Raw genomic sequence first — 6,848 nt, forward strand, 5'->3', positions numbered from 1 at the left:
GCTGGTTCTGCTTTTCTGTATCTGTGCAGGCGGGCCGGTCCACCTCATGAACTGTTCAAATGGGTGGACACTGACTCCTTCGCAGCTGGTTTAAAATCAGCCTGGTCACATTCAGAATGCAAACTTCTGAGAGTACTTTAAGTATGAAATTATTACATAGTTTTCAATAAATTATAGGTGTTTTTAATTAAGAGTAATTTAATTTAAATGTGTTTGGCTCAGCCATGTCTTTGTCCAAATACGTTGTCGCCTTTTCTTTTTAGGGCTTTCAGCACAAAATTGCACAAATTGCCAAGGCAGCGCGTTTCACTCTAGTGAGCTATTCCTCTTCTGCTCCTTTGGCTTCCGGATAAAGGAGTCCGAGTAGCGCCATCTCGCTGAGGAGCTGATTCCGACTTGGTTTTTAGATGTGCAGTGTTAGCAGGTAGATTGCACCAGAGCGTTGTGGTGCACAGTGTAAGAACAAACATCGTGAGCTGTGAATGCACACTGTATACGACGAAACCCTGTGCTTTTTTCATAGAGTGTGAGCTGTAGCTGCGTGCAGCGATTAAAAAAATTGGCACAGCGTATGCCCGGCTTTAGGAAAAGCCAAAGCCAAAACACACTGCATAGATTTCCAATTAGCACTTGGTGCACAGGCATTCACACAAGTTGAAAGGAAAGGTATAAAAACAGCTTCATATGGGTGCACCATTTGGGATAAAAACTAGCTCTGAGATGTAGCGCTGGACTTGTCAACTTATTTTTAGATAGATGTTGGAATTTGACTTGTTAATAAATGTTTTCTCCCCTTCGGAGGACAAAATTAAGTGAGTGTTCTTTTTCTCTTAAGAGAATTCTACCATTTTGAGCTTCCACAGTCCCGATCAAACATCAGGAAGAAAGGCCTGGAACATTTTAAAACCAGAACAGTGTTAGAAGGTGGTGTGAAGGAACAACTTTAGGGCTCTGTACCAAAGTTACGGCCCAAAGGAGTTTTCCTTCCTGTTAAAAGGGAGTTTTTCCTCTCCACTGTCGCTACAAGCATGCCTAGTGTGAGGGATTGCCTTTGAGTCAATGAAATCAACTGGTTTTCCTTAGATAGAAAACTTTGAATCAATTTGACTGGATGATTTGGTTGAACTGTAAAGTGCTTTGAGATGGCATGTGTTGTGAATTGGCGCTATATGAATAAACTGAATTGTGTTAAAGTAACTAAATATTATTAAGTAAATGCAAAAGCGGTTTCATTATTTTTTTCAGTGCAGCAGTAATTGTTCAGAGTGGTTACCAGTTAGAAACACCTGATGGGAGCCGCAGCTGCAGAGGCTGTAGGGCGTGAATACTTTTCCACTGGTTTGGATCGGTTTATCTTACGTTGGAATGATAATCTGTAAAACTCTGGGGGGATAAATACCTAAATACTGTCTTACAGTCATAAACCTGTCTCTACGCTGACCTTTGACCCTGTCTAACCCAGCTTCATCTAGAGCCTGAGTCCAGCCCATCAGTCCTGTTCTCTGCATTGTATTCCTTCTGTAAGTGATGCTGGTTCTGATGGATGTTATCGCCTCTATTTTGGTCCAAACTCCTAAAATAGACAGAAATCTAAAAGCAGCCGCAGACTAAAAACAGATCAGAGCGAAGTCTTTAAATAGAACCCAGAGTTCTGCTGAGAGGTGGAACATTCTGCTCTGATCTGCAGCGTTTCGCTGACGTATGGTTCTGTTCTAAAGCTTCAGAGACGGCGCCGACCCGTCCGTCAGGTCTTCTCGCTCTCAGATCTGCAGGAAGAAGCAGGAAGGGCTGAGAGAAATGATAAAGAGTGGGCCTGAACAGAAGGAAAAGTCTGCTCTGCTGGTTTGTATTGGTCCGAAGGTGTGGTTCAGATTGATCGTAAAGGTTCATTTTAGGTTTCAGCTCAGCGGGTCGAGTTATAGGAGGAATGGGATGTTTGTCCGTTTCGTTCTGAAGTTCTGATCAGATAAAAGCTGTGCTGCAACTGAAGATGGAAACGCACCTGATTTAGAACCCTCTCAAGCAATCGGCTCCACTGAGCTCTGGTTTAGTTTAGTCTTTTATTCATGGCTAATACCTGGAGAAGGTGCGATGTTCCTCCTGGCAGGAGATCCAGGTCCACTGTCCTGGTTCTGATGGCTGGATGTAGCAGGACATGGACATCTGGGCCACAGATCCATCTACGGTGATGGGGAGATAGTTCGGTCTGCGGTGAAGATCTGGATTTACAGCTTTGGTTCTAAGGAACAGATCAAAGCTTAAGAGGAACCTGATCCAAGATGGAAGCAACTGGAATGAGGTTCTTCATGCAGAACATGAAGCTCTGATCAGAGGAGGTTCTAACATGCAGAGAGACTCTGCCGTCAAAATCAAAATCTAGATTTTTTTCTTAAAAGAGTGCATTTGTTCTTGAATTTCGCCAATGGAACAAGACAATTTAGATAAAAAATAAAAAAACACAATTGCATTGTCTTATTTCAGTTGCATTTTATCTAATTATCTTATTTTAAAAGTAAAAATATTCATTCCATTGGCAAACTATCTCATTTACTGACTCAAATTGAGGGTAAATACACTTAATTTAAGGGATTTTTACTTATTTCTAGATCGTTTTTTGTAGTCTTTGTATCTCTGTGGTTAGGAGAAGAACTTGCTCGGTTCCCAGCTACATTGCACCAGTTCTCCATCCCAGCATTGATCCTCCTGCTGGGTTCCCCTCCCCATCCTGTTGCTGTTTGGATCCTCCTGTGGAGAACCTTCCTCTCCTTCCTCCTCCTCCGGTTCTCTGGGTTGATCAGTTCACCTTCAACCCTTTGGCTTCACTTAAAGGGAAATTTAATGAAGTTTTTTTGCATTGAAGTAAAAATACCTTCAGCCACGCTGTGTTTTTATCCCTCCTGTCACATGACCCAGACCTCCAGCTGATGTGCTCTAAAATAGCTGCTGGATTCAGTGAAACTAATTATTTCCTCTCGTCTGGCCTCGGCTCTGCATCTCTAAAGATAGAACCGACTCCGTCCTGCTGATTGGGATTCAGATTCGATAAAACCGTCTGATTTCTGACAGCCTCTCTGCTCCCACCTGTCCGCATCACCTGACCTCCTCGCTCACCTGTGCAGCTGCTCCTCCTCTAATTAAGCCGCTGCAGCCTGCGGCTCCAACGGCGGAGGAACGGATCTGGTTCTGTTTGTCAGTAAGACGGCAAATTTTCGTCTCCTTCTGCAGGACGGAGTCATGAATATGGATGTTCCGCCTGGCTGCAGCTCAGCACAGACAAAGGAGGGTTTTTCCAGCAGATCATCTCCCTATCTGCTCTTCCACAGCCGCGCTCCCCGTTTCTCCAGCTTATGGTCTTCACCCCGGTCACCCTAATCATCGTCTTCATCAGCCGTGTGTTTAAGAACCTCTCGGCCATCGCTCACGCTTCTCACATCGTGAGGATTAGATGATTTCTGTCAGAGTCGTCTCTCCGACTGATTTAAGTTCACGACTTAAAGAGGAAACAAATGAGAGTCGAGACGAAAAGAGAGAAAAGAAGCAGAACAATGAGAGGCAGTTAATGAGGACTCTGCTCCTGTTCCAGTAAACACTTCACATGATGTTTGCTGTGAGAGTTTGATGTGCTGCTGCAAAAAAACTCCCATGAGTCACACTTCAGGGAGCGATTCAATGATCTTCATGTTTGTTTCTGAAGACGATTCTAGCCTGATGTTTAACTAGGACACCATCGCCTCCATCAGAGCTGTTGGCTTCTTCCAAACATCTCCATTGCTTCCAGCTGCTCAGACGCCCAGGTGAGCGCAGGACCACCAGACTACCTGGATGACCTCCTGTCACGGCTGGAGACGGTCCTCTTCCTGAAATCTTAGCTTGACTTTCTGCCCCTTCTAGATCTATGTTTACCTCTCTGAGTGTTCGCCTCATGCAGAGATGAAGGAAGCTGCAGACACATCTTCATCCCGTCACCTGCAGACGTGCTGAGGCAGAGGAATCGTATTTCATTCATTCTTCTTCTGCAGCTGCCCCACAAACACGCAGCAAAAATGACTTATTGAGCCTCATAAGCAGAAATCTATAAGCCGGAGCAGCTCTGATAAATGATCACCGTTTGATATCCTCTGGGAGAAGGGGCGGGGGGGATGGGGGTCTGATAAAAGCGGCTGATGAAGCCTGAAGGCCGGGAGCTGACAGACAGCCGACCAATCACAATGAGCCAGGAGCAAATTTACATCAAAGCTGTCATCATGGTGAAAATCAGGCAGGTGTGAGTCCTCCCTGCTCCTGCCTGAGCGTCCATCATGGCTCCTCTGATCTCACACTCTGCAGCATCCTAAAAGCTGTTTTTTTATTTTATTTCCCTTTTTATCAGGATCTATTCAGTAAAGATCTAACACCTGCAGCTGCAGACGGATGTGAGATTGTGATCAGAATCTACCTGTAGATGGTAAAGCTGCTGCGCATTAAACGATGGTTTCCAACATCTGCTGGTCTGGAGAAGAAACTCCAACCTAAAGAAGATCTGATCTCGGAGCAGCTCCTCCATAGAGTTCCTCCGCTCCAGGGCGCAGCCTGCTCCCAAATTATTTACAGCTGCTTCTCTGCTATTAGTTAATAATTCATTTAGGAAAACGGATAAAGAGTTCAGTTAGCTCAGCAGCTGCCTGGTTCTGATGAATTACTGATGAATTTCTGTTGCGAACCTGCAGACACGTGGTTAGCAGCAACGAAAACCAGAAGAACCCCAAAAAAAGCAGCTAGGATGCTTCTTAACCAGGAAAGGTCTTTGCTCCTCCACGGAGAGAAGGTCCAGGATCCAGACTGATGGGCTGAGAGCAGAGAAGCTGAGAGAAGATTTTTCCTGATTTGGTTTCATCTTCGTTTGTTTTTTATCTTTAATTCACTCTGACTGGTCCTCACGAAACTTTAAAAGTTCCCTTTAACACAAAACAGAGTGGGTTTTACTTTCTGCAACCACCTTCTGAATTTAGGGCAGAGTGAGGCCTCCTGTCTGCTGTAGGATGGGGCAGCGAATGCATCGTGATGTGTTTGCTGAACTCCTTTCATGTGCCAGAGATGAAGACCGTGAGTCTCTGTGCATCCCATCAAACCGACGACAGGACTACATGCCAGTCACCATGGCAACAACAGTACCCCCTAATCAAGGTGTGGAGCTGTCAGGACTGTATGTCCATTAGTCAAACACTGCAGAGTTTTCCTGGGGGGAAAAACAGAACTACACTTTCTAGAACCAAACAGCAAGAGTAGTTCTGGTTTTAAGTTCTGGTCCCTTCAGCCTGCAGAGTTTCTGGACCTGGATCAGGAGCTGAATGCGAAGAACATCAGATATTGGCTTCAAATCAGAGAAGATGTTCCTGCCTCAGCTGTAGCTTTATGCTGTAAAAACAGGCTTACGACGTGTTAAAACCAACATGATCAATTAGACATGTCCGGATTTCAGTTAAAATACATAATTTTACACCCATCCATCCATTTTCCATCACGCTCATCCCAAGCGAGGTTGCGAGGGGGGCTGGTGTCTATCTCAAGCTGTCTACAGGCGAGAGGCGGGGTCAACCCTGGGCATCCATCGCAGGGCAACACACATACAAACAACCATTCACGCACACCTAAGGAAGAATTTAGAGAAGCCATTATCTAACAGTCAGGTTTTTGGACTGTGGGAAGAAGCCGGAGTACCCAGAGAGAACCCACACATGCACAGGGAGAACATGCAAACTCCATGCAGAAAGACTCTGGGCCGGGAATCGAACCCAAAAACCCTGCTCTAAGGCAGCTGTGCTACCGCTGTGTCACTGAGTAGCCCTCATTTTACACCATTTATTCTCAATAAATGCATAGAAAATATTAACCTGACATGAAAATTACAACCTTCTAAATCACTGAAATTAACTTTTATTGAGTCTAGTTAAGTGAGTAAAATGTTTTCATTATTAATAATGAAACATTTTAAATTCTTTGGAATGACAGTGTTAATTAACCTTTCCCCTCATTGTAAATGGTCTCAAAATGAGACATAAATCATGTATAAAGTTTAAAGTGGGAAAGAATAATTCCCATGGTAAGACCTGAAGTTTGCAGCGCCGAAAGTCACAAATATTTTCCTTATTGAGGCTTTATGCTCCAAATATGATCAAGTAATGACGTAATAATCCAAGAAGTGTCTGAACTGATTCTAAAACTTTTTCACTGTTCTTCTCAGTTGTATTCCACTGTCTTATTTCACTTAATATTGCAATAAATATGTTTATATTTGTTGTTTAATGTGAAAACGTATGGAAAGGGGTGTGAATACTTTGGCAAGCCACTGTAAGTTTTTTGAAAAAGGTTTTTAAGTTATTTTGAATCAATTAAATTTCCGGATTGGTGCGTCGTCTGCTGTGAAGTGGGAGCTGTACCGGTCTGTTGTAGTGAAGAGAGAGCTGAGCCAAAAGGCGAAGCTCTTGATTTACCGGTCGATTTATGTTCCTACCCTCAACTATGGTCATGAGCTTTGGATCATGATCAAAACGAGATCCTGGATACAAGCGACTGAAATGATTTTTTTTCCATAGTGTGTCTGGGCTCTCCCTTAGAGATAGGGTGAGGAGCTCAGTCATCTGGGGAGGACTCAGAGTAGAGCCGCTGCTCCTCCATGTCGAGAGGAGCCACCTGGTTAGGATGCTTCCTGGACGCCTTCCTGGTTCCAGGCATGTCCCACTGGGAGGAGACATAGAGGGAGACCCAGGACACGCTGGAGGGACTATGGCTTTGGGGCTCCCCTGGATGAGCTGGCCCTCCGGGGGAAGGGTACTGGGAGATGGACGTCTGGGGCTCCCTACTGAAGCTGC

Source organism: Cyprinodon variegatus, unplaced genomic scaffold, assembly GCF_000732505.1.
Source record: "Cyprinodon variegatus isolate N-32 unplaced genomic scaffold, C_variegatus-1.0 Scaffold402, whole genome shotgun sequence".
Classification (NCBI taxonomy): Eukaryota; Metazoa; Chordata; class Actinopteri; order Cyprinodontiformes; family Cyprinodontidae; genus Cyprinodon; species Cyprinodon variegatus.